The following is a 17,756-nucleotide window of genomic DNA, read 5'->3' on the forward strand; positions in this document are numbered from 1 at the left end:
CCAAGGAAATCTAGTTTTCCAGCCCAAAGAGTAATGCACACTTTCGTAAAGGAAGATCATAGCAAAGAAAAGGGAAAACTAGCTGTGCGGAATGGTATTGACATGTGAATTTCTAAAATAGACTGCTGTCATAACCTCTTATGTAAGATCCATGCCAAAGTTCACTTTGTTTTCTTATTAAAAATAACAAAACCGGATTCAAGCTGTTATTACTTGTTAAGACCATGGTTTATTAAGTTAAAACAAGCGCTTTCCCCCTTGTCAGAGCTTCATCAGATCTATGTTATGCAGAGCAGTAACAAGTAATGTATGATTTTCTATTTTCCATATAAAAAGCCATGTAAATTGAGATTGAGGCTTTAATCCAAGTGCACTTCACATTTAGTGACAGTGATTGGAACATTGATACATACATAGTTTGCATCTTTATTGTGATTGGTGTGGTTTACTCTTTATCTAAGTAAGTACAAACTCACTGTGTATCTGGTTGTTGATCAGTGTGATGGGTATAATGTTATCATCCAGTCCTACATTTCTGTTACATCATTATAATATGTAATGAAACAGGTGGCAGTGAGACTAAACTTTGTGTGAAATGCTGTGATGGGTGAGGGGAGGAGTGTAGTGGTTATCAGAACTCAAAACAAAATAAACTATAAAAAACACTCCAATGAAGCACCAAAAGCACAACAAAAATCAGAAAAGAAACAGAGTTGAAAACAGGGATTCATTTTAAAGTAATTTAATAAAAGTAAAAACACATAGATTAAGCACTTTCATCCTTATTAACATAGGACTTCATCAGAATCTCCATCAATGTATCTGCAAGCCTTTTTATATTTTCCATAATACACCATAAATTAAAAACAATCATTCACTTAGTGAAACAGTACCTTCTTGTAGTTAGACAGCTAAAAAGAAGTTTCAACATATAATCTGCTCTGGAAACAGCTAACCAGTTCATAATAATAAAATTAACATATAAAAAATCATTTATTATCCAGCTCATTTAAAAATAACAGTGTCAATAAAATTATTTAACCTTAATAAGTGTTGGCTCTCTTATTTAATATGGGCTGCAAGGAAATGTGCTCATTTATTCCTGGGGGTTGTGAAGCTTGTAACTTTTTAACAGAAATATGGATTTTGCCATTATAGTCAATGGCAGGCAGAATGTAAACAAGACAATAGAGCACTGGATGCCAAGGGGAAAGGATGTGCTTGGGAATTGTAACTATGGACCTGCACACTGGGGTATGCAAATTAAGGCACCTATACTGAATTATAGATTTCTACCTAGTGAAAGCCTGCACCTAATTGTGCATGTGCAAGAATAGGGAGCCATGTAGGCAGGACAAGAGTATGACTTCAGTAGGGGGTGTGTCATGCTTGCTGTAAAGTTATTGGAGTCCTGCGGCCCGTGTTTGCTCTTAGCTAAGCAGAGCTAAGGAAGGGGGTGTGTCTCACATTGTTTAGCACTGTTTTCCCTGCTTAAAAGGGTGTGTGTGTGCCACACACTGGGTTTTAAACAAAAAAAAAAAAAAAAAAAAAATAGAAAAACAGGAAATAACAGCTCAGTTCGCATGTGAGCACTAAGTATGCACAGTGTGCCTCGGGGCTTAAATGGAAGGCAATGGGAAGGGAAAACAGCAGTAGGAAGGCAATCAAGGAGAGGTATCATAGCTGGCAGGTGAAATGTATCAGAATCAGCCAATTACACAGGCAGAAGCCCAGCTCAGCACAGTACTATAAACTTTGCATACCCCTTTCACTCTGTTTTTTCTCACAAACTCTACACCACCAGTGTACACAGACAGGGAAATTTTACCTGACACATTTAGCAAAATGATAGGAGCTGCTTTTGCTCTCATACATCAATATGTGCAAGAGGCTGAGGGTGGAAAGGATGTGAATGCTGATGACCATCCCACAGTGAGGAGGAGGAGAAGTGTGTACAGACCCAGGGTAACCTACCAGGGCCTATAGAGGTAGTGGAGCACTATAGGGTGGACAGGGGCATTCTACAGCAAATTGCTGAGCTGTGTTGTCCCCACCTCACACACAGAACCAACAGAGGGGAAACCATCCCAGTGGATACCAAGGTATGTGTAGGCTTAAGAATACTAGCCATAGGTACCTTTCAAAGGGCAAATGGGAATATCATGGGGATCTCACAGGCATCAGCATCCATGGTACTCCACCAGTTCCTGAATGCCATGTCAGCACATGCCGGTGAGCATATATATTTCCCCATCACCCATGAGGTGTTGACCAGGAGTATGCATCTCTTCCACCAAATAGCAAAATACCCTGAGGTAGTGGGTGCTATAGACTGCACGAACATGCACATCAAAGCACCACCTGGCAAGCGGGGTAGGGTCTACATAAACCATAAGGGCTTCCACTCTATCAACTGCCAGGTCATGTGTGATGCCCAGAGCATTATCTTGAATGTGTGTGCTGGCAGCCCTGGAAGCTATCACAATTCCCACATCTGGCATATGACACAGCTGTACTAGTCGTTTGGCAGTGGGGACATCCCATATGGCCACCTAGTGGGGGATGCTGGCTACGCACTGGAGCCGTGGTTGATGACACCCCTCAGAAATGCACACACTCCTGAACAAGAACTCCATAATGAGGCACACGCACAAACCAGAATCATAATAGAGCGTGTGTTTGGGATGCTCAAGTCATGGTTCCACTGCCTGGATATATCCAGTGTAGCCTTGCAGTACTCTCCAGCTACATGTACACAAATGTTCATAGTATGTGCCATGCTACGCAATATAATCCTGTGAAAACAGCTGCAGCAGGAACAGCACAGAGGCAAGGCCACAAAGCCCCCCACTATAGCCAAGGCCAGCATAGGCACAGAGGGACTCGGAGGAGGAACCACCTGAGCCTGCCTATGTAGGCAGAAGGAGGCATGCCCAGTATGCCCAGGCCTTGGCAAAGAGGCAATGCATAGCACATACACTGACACGGTAGGGACCCAGGGAATGACACCTCTCTCTGACTCGCACATACAGTAAAAGGGATGCCAAACATGACACCTGTGCTTTATCATGTATAGGGAGTGTACTATGTGCATCGGCCCTCCAGCACCGTCCTCAATACTGGCCCAGCCAAAAGGTAAGTCACTCTTCCTATCAATTACTGAATGAAGTAGTATGTTCTGATAGTTGTATCTATGGTATGGATGCAAACATGCAAGGGAATCGGTTGGCTGAATGAGATGGCAGCAGATACTGGACACCTATATGGGCAGCATGAAATCCATAACAAATACCGGTGTCAACAGACTAGACAGTACTAGACAAGGTGACAAATCCCACTGCAGTACATGTGGCGGCCCAAATGTGTGTCCATAGGACACACACATGCATGTCAGTGAGGCTCACATACCCACCACCAGCCTCAGCCAGCAGGACAGGTGTAGATAAAGAAAGGCTGGGCTAAGGCCTCCAATTGATGGCAATGGTAAGCAGCCCCCCTCCTGACCTACACAGACAGACTACAACAGGTCTGGCAGTTGTATGTTAGTTCTGAAGGGTAAGAAGTCTGAAACTGAAATGTAGGTCAATAAAACCTAAGATCTGTACTCCACTGATATGCCTCCAGTCTGTATGATAGGTCAGAATACAAAATTATGTGGAAGCCAACAGAGTACCTGACATACCAGTACAGTCATTGCAGAGTTTAAAGTTGTCAGGTGTGACCCCCCCCCCCCACAATCCTATGTAGAAATGCAGTAACATGTAAGTGTGAGGAGTAGTATCAGTGGAGCACAGATTACCTGAGCTGGCCCAATCTACAGGATAGATTGTTGCATGTGTACAATATGCAGGGGTCTGTGTGTTAGGTTGTTGTGTGTTCAATATTGTCTGGAAGGGGTCAGCATGTAGGTATTGAGGGTTGTGTCTTGGTGGCCTATGGTCAGTACTGTGGTTGACAGGGCCATGTTAAGACAGCTGCAGTGCCAAACACAATGCTTCGCAGCAATACTCATGTCAGCAGTCGTTCATACTCACTGTCCAGATGTCAGTATCTGTCACTGTCTGAAAGATGGACATGACATGAATGTGGGCCCATACATACACACATTACACAGGTGGAAGTACCCTAGACAGAGTGCATGAAATGTAACTGTCAGCTGCATACAACATTTGAATTGTATAGACATGTAAGCAGCATATTAGTTGTCTGTGTAATATGGAATACTGATGTAGTCTGGCCAATCACTGGCAGACCACAAAAGGCACAGTTATGAAGTAATGAGAGACTGACTATGTCCCTGCACAAGGCAGCATCAGGGGAATGTCCCAGGTATATCTGTGAGTCAGCTACAAGTAGCTTCCATATCACATATGTACTCCGCTCACCCCAGCATCAGCCACAGGTGCATCACAGGTCATATCCTTGCTGTTGGGAATGAGTTTAGTATGACCCCACTTCTGTATGGAAATACCCACAGAATGCAGCATGCTGAAGAGCTGTCCTATGCAGGTGTGTCCTTAGCTGTAAGCAGCACCCTGACTGCACCCAGACTAATAGATCAATATGGACAGGAACTATTGCCATTAACACCTTGCACACTTACCCTGTCATCCCAGGGGAATCCACTGGCTCACAGCCGGGGAATGTAGGAGTGACAGAATGCAGTGGCCTGCTACAGATGGCCTGCATCACTACCAAATGGCCTACAGTCTTCTGTCAAAGGCTTGTGCCTCACCCATAGTGCCAATGTATGGAATCTCATGAGATCACAACTAACAACCTAACAAAGTCAACAGAACACAAATGCAAGGCCATGTTGACAAATCCCAGTAGCATGCCCCCCATGTCCCACTGCATGAACTGTGGACCAATCCATAAATACCACTGGGATGAAGGGTCAGCTATAGGGATACCTCTCAGATATCACTCGCATAATGTTAGGAAGAGGGTAGAATAACAGAGTGAGGGGCTATAGACGCATATACGTCATGGAGTGTGTGAAGTCTGAAACTCTGATGTGTGCCCATACTACCCCTGCCTGCAAACCCAGCAATGGGTGGCTTCAAACTGCTCATAAACCACAGTGTGAAGGGGAACTGACCAGATATATGAGTCCTGCTTCTGGGTAACCTGGGTGAATTTGTACAGCTGAGAGGTATGGCCACAGCAGGATATGGCCATTCTGTTAAGTTGATATATGTACAAGAAGGGGATCCTCAGACAGCATAGTACCAAGGTGCTGGACCATTTACACAGTCCCATCAGCAAGTGTCTGTAGCTACCCCTCTACAATGGCAGGAGTGGGCAAGAACGTGTAGGCTGTGGACCAAAATACTGGACTCAGCTTCATTCATGCGGTATTTCCCAGTAAATAACTGTGAGCAAATATTTATATCTGTCAGTAGTTGATGACATAATACATCACAGTGTAAAACAGTACATATGTCTGAATAATTCTGCTAACACCAACCATGTAACACAAGCAGCACAGACAGCAGTAGTTACAATATCCCCCTGTCTATCACCCATTGTGACTCTATATTGTCAACCTATCTACACATATCCTGCAGAAACAGGTTGCTAGCTATATGTGTAGAACTCCAAACCCTGGACTGGAGTACAATCCTACGTGCAATGGAGTCACACACTCAATACAGAAAGTCAGACTGGGCATGCCTCTACACTTAAAGAAATGAAGCCCATATCTGACAACACAGTGGACCCTACATACCTGTCATTCACAGATGTCTGTGCACACACACCACATTGTACACCATTCATGCTTCACACACACACATTGGATGGGAATACTCACACATATCCAAGGCCAATACACTATAATATGTTAAACATACACACACAGAGATGTAGGGAAGAGAGAGACAGACAGTGACAGAGAGAATTCCATTATGAGGCCTGTCCCACCCATTACACATCCAATTGGCTAAAATCACATGATGTACTGATGTCAATCACTGTATGCATTCCTTTTGGTAGCCCTCATCCCTATCGTGTCTGTGGTGCTTATGATAACTGTGTAAGATGATAGTAAAAATCAGTATTCATGTAGCATTTGTATACTCAGTCCTGTCAAATGTAAAGTTGTGTGTGACTGAGTGTGTGTGTGTGTGTGTGTGTGTGTGTGTGTGTGTGTGTGTGTGTGTGTGTGTGTGTGTGTGTGTGTGTGTGTGTGTGTGTGTGTTTACAGAGGAATGATTTATGGCCCAGTCACACACACTGCCCTTCCCATTGCCCATGTTAGCACTCCTGCTGATGTCAGTCACCTTGAAATAAACCATCGGCCAAAACCTTGCCCTGTAAGCTCCGTGGCACTCATCATAACTGTGTAATGCTGTAGTGTAGCAAACTAGTTAGGTAGGAGTATTGATCCTGGTCCTGGTAACTGTGGTAATGTGTGTGGAGATGAATAATTTTGAGGCCATTCACACCACAACACCTGCCATTGGCCTACTTTAGCATGCCTGCTGATGTCAGTCACCTTAAAATAACCCTTTGGCCAAGTCTCAACCCTATAAGATCTGTGGTGCTTGTGATAACTGTGTAATACTGTAGTATAGCAAACTACTTAGGTTGGAGTTCTAATCCTGGTTCTGGCAACTGTGATAATATGTGTGTCTTTGTTGACACCTGATTTTGTGAGCATTCACACTTCCTACACTTCCCTCTCCCCTCCTTTAGCACTGCAGCTGATGTCACTTACCTTCAAAGATACCTTTCGACAACTCTTCAGCATATAAGCTCTGTGGCACTTGCAATAACTGTGTAATGCCATAGCATAGCGAACTAGTTAGGTAGGAGTTTTAATCCTGGTCCTGGCAACTGTGATAATGTGTGTGTCTTTGTTGACACCTGATTTTGTGGTCATTCACACTTCCTACACTTCCCACTCCCCACCTTTAGCACTGCAGCTGATGTCACTCACCTTCAAAGATACCCTTGAATAGCTCTCCAGCATATAAGGTCCATGGTGCTTGCAATAACTGTGTAACACTGTAGTACCAATACATAGCTAGGTAGGGGTCTGAAACACAGTACTGGCAAGTAAGTGTGTGTGTGTGTGTGTGTGTGTGTGTGTGTGTGTGTGTGTGTGTGTGTGTGTGTGTGTGTGTGTGTCAGCAGTATTCTATGTGATTGTGTAATAAAAGGATCCATTGCAGTGTGGGTTTTGCTACATTTTCATATTAAGGACCCATATGCCCCAATATCACATTACAAAGCCAACAGTTGTCAAACACAGTAGAGGTTGTTGTAGACCATACACAAGTATTGTTGTCCTACATTTGAAGCAATGTTGGTTTAACAGGGTTTGTGTGGATATGGCTGTTTTGCATGATTTAAAGTCTGGCATGACAGTGTTATGTGGTTGAGAAATCTCTCACCTGTAGGGCTATCTGCAAGCAGGCCAGAGGTTGGAGTCTTAGACTTGGTGTGTCACTGTCTTTATAAATGCAGTAGTATACTCTGATGATTGTAGTCAGTAAATGGTAACATCCATGTGTGTTACTGACTTCATATGTGTACATATACATGTGTGTATATATGTGTGTGTATTTATACATATATATATATATATATATATATATATATATATATATATAGATATATATAGATATATATAGATATATATGGGTGTATGTTCATTTAACAAATTTACACTATGTCGAATCCCGTTTACTCGAGCACACTTTGCCGAATGCACACAGCATCAAAAAAAAGAAACCAATGAATCTCATATTATCGAAAGTGAACTTAGCGGATGTAGACACACACCCCAGTGTAACCATAAACAAGTGTAACATTACACAACAAACTTAATTCCAGAAAACACAAACATGAAAAATCCATCCTCTGTGCTCAGATAAATAAAGTCACAAACCATTTCCGAAAGTAATTTACTATTCTAATTTACATCTTTAACAAGTGCGCGATTGCTGTAACATACTGCAAATTAGAGTATTCTTCCCTGTGACTGAAAATCACGTGAAATTGCTGTTCACGGCATAATAAAGTCCTCTTCTTTGGAGAAGGAGGACAAGCTGTACACATTCTCAACTGTACCTCTTCAATACGATTTTGTTCTCTTACAATAACATTAAGTACAGTGTGAATATATGACACATGCTTACCAGTTAAGCATTTAAAATGACGATGCCAAGCCTCAATAGCATTTTGGGTCCTTGGCAAACATAAATCATTAAGTACTGAAATATTCCAGAATTGCACAGAAGTAAGGGAAGAAATCTTATCTTATTACTAGATCTAGTTGAAAATGACCGTGGTTTACCCAGTAAGTACCATTCAGTCAAGTATTTCAGCACTTCTGTACCTTCAGGTGGAAATGTACTCTTCAGTTCCTGAAAAGTTGTGAGTACATCATTCTCCGGTAAAAACGCTAGAGCAGCCAAATTTTTAATACAAAGTTGAAATGACAGATCAGTATTCTACAACAAAGCAAGACCTAAACTTTGTACTTTTTCCCAAATATTTTCCCGAAATGAAAGAAACATCCTTTACATATGACGTTACTAATATTCATCCTTATGCTCTTTATAGCAACAACTTTGAAATCACAAAGCAAATAGTGTACTTCACATGGTAATTCATGTTCTTCTATCAAAGAAAATACACAATGCCTCATGTAATTGTAACCTTTGAAACTCTTTTTTGACATCAAACAAAAAACTAAAGGAACAGTACACCATTCTTTATTAAAGAATGAATTGTGTATAATTGATGGCACACTGTTCCTCTAACAAAGTATGTGCCGTCTGTTAACCACATAGATTGTGCTAAATCCTTCAAATTAGTTTTAGTGGTAAACACAAGCACATTTTCATTACTTTTATCTTTCATCCTTTTCTAAATAAATGAACCTTCTTTCAATGCATAATCACTCACATCTACGTTTAATACCGTTAGACTCGCTTTCGTAGGTTTACCTTTACATTTCAAGCGAGCCCTTCTAACTTGTAGAAGCGTACGTCTGCTAAAGAGACTAGATGCATATTCCAAAGAAGTTGACGCAATTGCATCATCACTATGATGCAAGGGGAGTCTCGAGACAAAGTAGCTCTCTGTTTCAAATTTAAACAGACTGAATACTTCTCAACCTGTACAGGATCCCCTCCATGATCATGTTCAACAGACTTTAGAAGCTCCTCTCCCGAAAATACACAAGCAGTTATAGCTCAATCCTTGTACTTATCTGTCAGTTTTCAAGTGAAACACCAATAGTTCTAGATTGTAGTTGATTTTTCTAAATGATAGCTGTAGCCGTCTAAGACGAGAATCTTTTTACCTCTCTGAGATAATGTAGTCTCATACACTTGGCCAAGTACTCCTGGGGGCAGTAACTCTACATCAGCCATTTTGAGTTTGGGACCAATGTACAATGTTTTGAATTTAAACTAGTTTATATAGTCTTGCAAGCTGTATGATAAGACATGTGCTTTGTCGATCATTTAAGTTTCATTGGTTTGTTTTTTCGATGCTGTGTGCGTTCGATAAAGTGTGCTCGATTAAATGGGATACGACATAGTATAAATTCGATAATAATTAACATAGACCCATATATGTATATATATATATATATATATATATATATATATATATATATATATATATGTGTGTGTGTGTGTGTGTGTGTGTGTGTGTGTGTGTGCGTGTCTATATATATATATATATATATATATATATATATATATATAGTGTGTGTGTGTGTGTGTATATATATATATATATATATATATATATATATATATATACATATATATATATATATATATATACACACACACACATATATATATATATATATATATATATATATATATACACACACACATATGTGTATATATATATATATATATATATATATATATACACACACACATATGTAGATATATATATATATATATATATATATATATATATATATATATATATATATATATATATATATATATACAGGAACACTACATAATCTTGAAAGTTTGAAATATCGAATTTCAAACTTTCAAGACCATGTAGTCAAAACCCCAAACTACCGAAAGACCAGAAGCGCGAATTTCAAAATCCCAATGATTGAGAGTTTGAAATTCGTGCTTCTGGTGCTGCGGTATGGTGGAAGGGCAAGTAAGCTGTGTTGGTGAGAGGTTTAGTGTGTAAGTGTCTGTTGTGAGTGTGATGTGTGTGTGCAAGGGGGATGTAGGCGTGTGGTGGTGTATTCCTGTGTTTGTCTGGGTAGTGCAACCTTGGAGTTAGAATATTCAAGTAGGGGAGATGTGGGGGTGCAGGGGGGTTTTCCCACCTGCATGTCTGTTGGTTAGGTTTGTGTGTTTGTGTTTTGGGGGAAGGCGTATACGTGTGTCTGTGTGTGGTGTATGTTGTGTGTAGTTTTTGGTAGTTTGAATTTCCCAGTTTTGTTTTTCGGTATTGTAGTGTTTCGGGTGTTTGGTCTCGGGATTCTGGGCATCGGTAGAATGAATATTCGGTATTCAGTAGTGGTTTTATATATATATATATATATATATATATATATATATATATATATATATATATATACACACACACATATATGTGTAGAGATGTATATATATATATATATATATATATATATATATATATAGAGAGAGAGAGAGAGAGACATGGAAATATATACCGATATATATATATTATATATATATGTGTGTGTGTGTGTGTGAATATGTATAACTATATATATATATATATATATATATATATAGATATATATATTTTTTTTTTGTTAAAGGTTCATAGAGATTAGGTTCATAGATCAGTACTAGGCCAACTGCCCTTGTGGGACATTTTGTGCCTAGCCAATTACTCCATTTGAGAATCGAACCCTGCACCTTGTGTATGTAAGGTAAACACCTTAACCATTATGGCAACCTCCCACCTATGAGTAAACATGAGTGTTATATATACCTTCGCAGATGTATCCCGCCATATTAATCTGAAATGTGTATATTTACATATAAGAACATGAATGATTCAACATTATTTTCACTTACAAGTACTAAACAATTGTAGTAGTCAAATCAGTTGTTCACTACTATTCGGTATGTGTACTGAATATATATTTGAAAAACCAAGAGACATCTTCACAGCTCAATGGTCTAGTGGTTAAGTGCTGTGAATATAGTGTACAGGGTCTTGGGATCAAGACCTGCTCGGGCTGCTTATTTTGTTGCTGGGCAGAACAAGGGCTGATGGATACAGGGTGATTAAGCTGCTTTGAAGCAGCTTTAAGTGGGTTTGCGCAAAGTTAAGCACAGCTAACATATGGTAAAACGAATAGGCACTTACATCATGTAGGCTTCATCTACCAGTGCACAAATCTGGTTATAATTTACATTTAAGCAATGCTCAGCCCTATAAACAGTGGTCACATTCCAGTCTGAGAAAATAGCAGGGTAATGATATATTTAATAAGTATACTTTATTACCTGTACATAACATGTGATTACAGTTACAAGGAGTGTGAGTATACTGTATTTGCACCTGTGTATGCATGGGTCGTACCACAATCTTTTCTCTTTGGGTTTGTTTCATACATGAGTAGGATCCCAGGTTATATGCAGTCACACTTTCATGTTACACCAGCTACAGTGCACTGGTTGACAGAAATAGTTTAACACATATTGTATCATTGTGTTAGTACTTTTAATAGTGATTTTTCAAGTAAGAGTAAATTGCAGATTGTAGTACTGGAACCATACACCCCTGCATGCAAAACTGGATTCTGAGTACTGAGTATTTTGTTCTTGGTGTTTGAGCTTTATGGTTATTAGTATTGCCTATTAGATATTGATCTGATATGTTGATATTAACTGTAGACTACTATGTTTTTTGGACATGTCATTGAGGACTGCTGTCATGTAGTAATGGCATACCTTTCAGTTTCAGATGTGTATCTTGCAAAGCATTCATCCTAATGCATAACCTGTTGGCTATCTGCTTACTGTCTGTCCTCTGTACAGATGTGCAGATGTCAGGTATTGCTATGGCCATACCATTATGTAGGTGCCCACATTGTATTGTGCTGTGGGCATGGACACTGCTGCTAGTTCCGACATATGGGACATGCCTTAATGAGAGCCTTGCCCCATTTCCTTGCCTGTGTGAGGGACATTACAGAGGCAGTGGCCTACAGATTCACATACAGTGGGTGACAATACATCACAGGACAGGACACTTGGAGACAGCCAACCAACATGGGGGACATATCCCCAGATTTGTGAATAGATTCTTTGTCATCATTGCTAATCTACACATGGTGGATTGATAGATTGGCAGGGTTTGCGTGGACATGCGTTTAGTGAGGGATGTCACGACTCACAGTGATATGTCTCTGACATACCTCTCCACTGGCATGCTGTCCACAGACTGGCCACATATCACCCTGTTATATTTTGTGTGTTCACCAGACAGTTGGTGTCCTTGGTAAATCAGTTGTGGTCTCTGGGGAATGCAGTTAGTAAATACTCACATCTATGGGTATTACCAACATCATATTCCTCATAAAGGATGTTACAACAAACCCAGTACATCTACAACTGTATCAATGTATGACAGCAGTATGACCAATCTACCCCTATGTTTGTGCCTCTGTCCCCACCTAGTTTGTGAATGGGGAATGTTATCAAAGGCTTTGGCCAGATCAAGGTAGGCTGTATGTGTCACCTTGCCTTCATCCACAGCTCAGGTGACTAACACCAAGAAAGTGACCAGGTGGAATGAGCACGTATGACCTACCCTTCACAAAGGTAAACTGTGTGAGACCCTGAGTCTGCAGATTCCCATATCCCTGTTTATTAGGTGCATGGTGATGCATTCCATAGCTTTGCATAACAGACTTGTCAGGCAGTTGGGATGGTATTTCCCTGGGGTTGTAGTTACACCTCGTTTTGTGGAGAGAGGTGACTGTAGCAGTATACAATTTAGTAGGGGCAAAGCCTGAAGTGAGGATGTGCTTGAACAAGGCACATAGGTAAGGTGCCAGGTCACTCTTTAGTTCATGTAGAACACAGCCAGGGATATTCTCAGGTCCCATAGAAGCTGTATTCTTGGCCTTGAACCATGGTGTTTTAAACTATGCTCCAGTAATACTGGGTGCCTGGCAGTGTACTGGTATTGTGATTGGTCCTTTGTGGGGGTGATGTGTAATGTTTGCACTCAAGGTGCCGTCCAGTATATTGGCAGTATTTGTTAGATCAGTCTGGGAGGTTCCATTGTCTAGGAGCTTAGAACAAATCCTGCTATTGCCATGGAAATTCTTAACATAACTGTATGAGATCTTGTGGTTGTCTTCACTATGTGCTCCAGTTCTGTTCTCACAGCTAACTTTGTAGTATTTGATGAGGAATCTCAACTTTCAATTGAGGCTGATAAGGGTTGATTTCCAGTCTTGGGACTTCATGTTATTCCATATTGGTTCCCTCCTTCTGTTATACAGTGTCTGTATGGCAGGAGACCACCAGATCAGCTTCCTTTTATTGGAGGTGAGGTTCCTGGTTATAGTGGGTATGGCAGTACCCATGCATGTGTGTACATGTTCATAGTGCATTGTTGTTTGATTCAGCTGTCATGCACCTAGTCTCCATTTGCATGGCTGCTGTGAGGTTAGCCACCACTGTTGTTATGAGGCAAATTTCAGCATTGCAAAGGCTTTTCATGGTGGTTACCTGTGCAGGAGGACGTGGGATTGCCATGCATTTCCAAAGGTGATTACTTTGTGTTCAGATATAACAAGGGGGAGTTGTCTATTGGTGTCGAGCAACAGTTGCCTATGTTAGGAAGGACCAGGTTGATGTGATGGGCATGTGCATTGGTACATGAGTAGCTTTCCCAGTTAATGGAGGGGTAGTTGAAGTCAACCAGTATGTGAGTGTTAGGTTGGACAATATTATCCTCCAAGGTGATTAGGGACATGGAGTGTGAGTGTTGGGACATGTTTGGGGAACTATAGCAGGCTATGACCTGATCCACTGTCCTACCCAATGTTAGCTATGCCTGCAGGTCCTTAATAAATATGGAAACAGCACCACCTTTGCAGCTTCAGTCACAGTTCTGCAGCCAAGAGATATGAAATGGGTAATAGGCTGTTAGTGCAGAGGTGCTGCCTGCTGCCTTTAACCAGGTTTCTGTTAGAGCACAGATGTCATAGTTCCCCATTTTAAGGAATACATTCAGTGAGTGGACTTTCAGATGTAGAAATCTAGTGTGAAGCAGCATGACCCTCAGATTGCATGTGTTTGTAGCTGTCATATATTTCTGTATATTTATGTATACACACACACACACACACACACATATATATATATATATATATATATATGTATTTGCCTTTCTATATATATGTATCTGCATATATGTGAATATACATGTGTATAACTCTCTATAAATAAGTATAGATATATATATATATATATATATATATATATATATATATATATATATATATATATATATATATATATATATATATATATATATATATATATATTATGTATAGATTTGTCCACATATATGCATCTCCATACATATATACATGTTGGCAAGGAGATCCTCCATTGCTGTAAGTGGTGCCTCTCTGGCTGAACCCCACCAGTAGCTGAACAATCCCTCGCCACCACAGCAGCCCGTTGTCATGCATACTGTATCAGTTCAGTTGCTTTGTGCCTGACCTGTTCGTACGTGCGACCATGGTTCCCCAAGGTGTTCACTCTCTGTGAGAGGTCTTCCCAGAGGGCTGTCCTCTCCTGCTGATGTTGGAGATCCTGAGTGAAACAGATGTGGTAGTGTTCCAGGATGGCCTCAGTTATGGCTGCTGTCTCCTGGTCATCATAGTCTGGAAGCCTCTGCATCACAACTGAAAGACATAAACAGGGAAAAACACATCACAGGACATCAGACATCGTCCATAGTTCTTCACAGAGACAGCTCACTAGTAATGAGTATCAGTAGCCACAACATTAAATTAAATAATACTCCAGTACCTAGCAGAACTATATGGACATGCATAGCATTATGTGTAAGTAGGCAGTTTGCACCTGATTAATGGTGAGGGTAGGGGTGCATGTGGTGTGCATATCCTTCTACACTGATGTTTAGCCAGGGGGGTGATGTTTGTCCTAAACATGTCCGAAACTGGTCGTCTGTAGCTATCATGTGTGCGTATGTGTTGTGGCTGACCTCCATTACAGGGTTGGTTGGATAGTTGCCTGTGAGACTACAGACATATGTGGGGATGGCCTTCCGATTGCACTCAGTGGATGTGTCCTATTTTTACTCATACTCAGCATTACATTAATGGACATGTGACCTACTATGCTCAATCAGGCACAGGTTGACATGCTGCTTAGATAGTGACTGCTCCTACACATGTGCTGCTGGAATGAAGAAGTACAGGGGAGTATGCAGAGAAAGGTGTTGGCAAAGGGGAAGTGGGATTGACAGACAGATGTAGAGAGTAGACATGAGTATAAAGAGATGGGGTACATGGCAAAGAGAGTGTTGGACATGACTATGAATGTGGAGTCTGACATACAGATATGGAGTCTGTGGTTGAATTTAATGTTGGACAGCACAGATGGTGTATTGAGCCTGTAGATATTGGCTGGACAAAGGCACATAGCTAGGAAGGATGTTCAGCACAAAAGGGTGATAAAGGAATATGGGTGAAACATACAAGCTAGGAGTGTGTTTAAAACATATGGAAACATCACTTTGATGGCCTGTTCCATGAGGAAAATGGGGGAGGGAGGGAAGTTTGGCTGAGGTGGGTATGGTTAATCAGGAGGTGAAACAGATTATGAAGGAGAATGTAAGGATAGCTATGAGAGGGTTTAACAGTGTAAAGGCTGTTGTTCCGGGTGACATACCTGCGGATGCCTGGAGGTGTTTCTGAGACCTGGCAGTGGTATTTTTAACTGGATTGTTTACTGTAATCTTGGAAAGTGAGAGGATGTGTGAGATGTTGGTAAATATGTCTGGGTACTGCTTATCTGAACAAGGGTGGTCTGCAGAGCTGTAATAATAAGTGAGGGATAATATTGATCGGTCACAGGATGAGGTAATGGTAAAGTGTGGTGGTAGCTAGATTGAGAACATGGTGATGATTAATGGCTTGCAGTATGGTTTTGTGCCAGGTACGAGCATTACAGATGCAAATGTCGATCCACAGGTGTTGATGGAGCTCTGCACTGAGGCTGAGAGAGTTGTTGTGGTATTGTATGTGGAGGTCAGGGGTGCCAGAGGAGTCTGTCAGACAACACAGGATATGTAGGAGGCTAGTGTGACAGCAGTGCTTTCTGGTTTTGACATGACAGGTGGATTTAAGATGGAGGTGGGAATACATCAGTGGTCAGCTGTGTGTCCTTTCACATTTGCAGTGTTGAAGGACAGGTTGACAGACATGATCACACAGGGGCCCCTGTTCACTGTGCAGTTTGCAGATGACATTGTGGTCTATAGTGAGATTAGGGGCAGGTTGTGAAGACCCTGGGGAGGTGGGGTTATGCTGTAGAGTGGGGAAGAATGATGGTCAGCAGGATTATGTAGGAATACATGTGCATGAATGGGATGGGGGATAGAGGAATGGTGACAATGCAGGGTGTACAGGTTGGAAGGCGGATAGGTCTAACTACTTCAGAACACCAGTTCAGAGTCATGGGCAGTGTGGGGGAGAGCTGTACGAGAGAGTACAGGCAGGTTGTGTGTGGTGGGGAGGGGAGATAGGAGTTATTTGTGACAGACAAGTACCATTAAGAGTGATATGTAAAGTCTATAGGAGGTTACTGTGACTGGCTGTATTATATTGGTTGCAGACAGTGGGATTGTACAGACAGGCAGGATTCAGGGCTGGACACTGCAGGGTGTGGGATGTTCACATTTGCACTGTGTGTGATGGGGGATAGGATTAGACCTACACTAGCTACTTTCTTAGTTTATAACAGCAATATCTCCATCCTAGACCTGTGTTTAGGCCACTGTCCATGAGTATGTCAAACTTTGTCCATATATCATGCAGTCAGAGGCATATAGATATGGTATATAATTACTTAGTGACATAATTCATAATATGATTCCAGTTAGGTATCAGACTGCCAGACATTTTATGTGTAAGAGGCCTTATATATGATGACAAGGCCTGGACATTCTTTGGGAGTGTGTACAGTTGAGAGGTCTTTGTATTTCTGGCTATTGTTGACAGACTGTCAGGATTGTGTAGCAGTGTAATGTGAATATGTTATTTCTTGGGGGGTAGATGCAAGTGTAATGTTCCCTTTTCTATCTGCCTTTGCATGCAGATCCAGTTTCTGGTGCTCTATCAAGTGTTATATTTTTTGTAGGGTAAAACTGTGACATGACCCATAACACAGTCAAGCATCATACTACACTGTGTATTGGGCCATTATATAGGGGTAGTGTGTGAGTATCAAACATGATGACAGTTTGGTTCGCACACTCCCTATACTGTATGCACTTTCACACTGATGTCTGTTTCTCAGTGCTGTTATATCCCTGGAGTGCATAGTATATTTTCAATTACATGTGTATTTCCTGATAGCAAGATTGCTTTTTTGTTGTGTCAGTCTGCCTGTACTTTGGATAACGCTTGGTGACATGGCTAGCAGCTCATTGTATTTTTCCTAATGTAGTATTATGTTCAGATATTTGGCAGATGTATAGTGTTGTCTGGCCTACATAAG

Source organism: Protopterus annectens, chromosome 3.part0 (assembly GCF_019279795.1).
Source record: "Protopterus annectens isolate FY-2018-M chromosome 3.part0, PAN1.0, whole genome shotgun sequence".
In the NCBI taxonomy this organism is placed as follows: Eukaryota; Metazoa; Chordata; order Ceratodontiformes; family Protopteridae; genus Protopterus; species Protopterus annectens.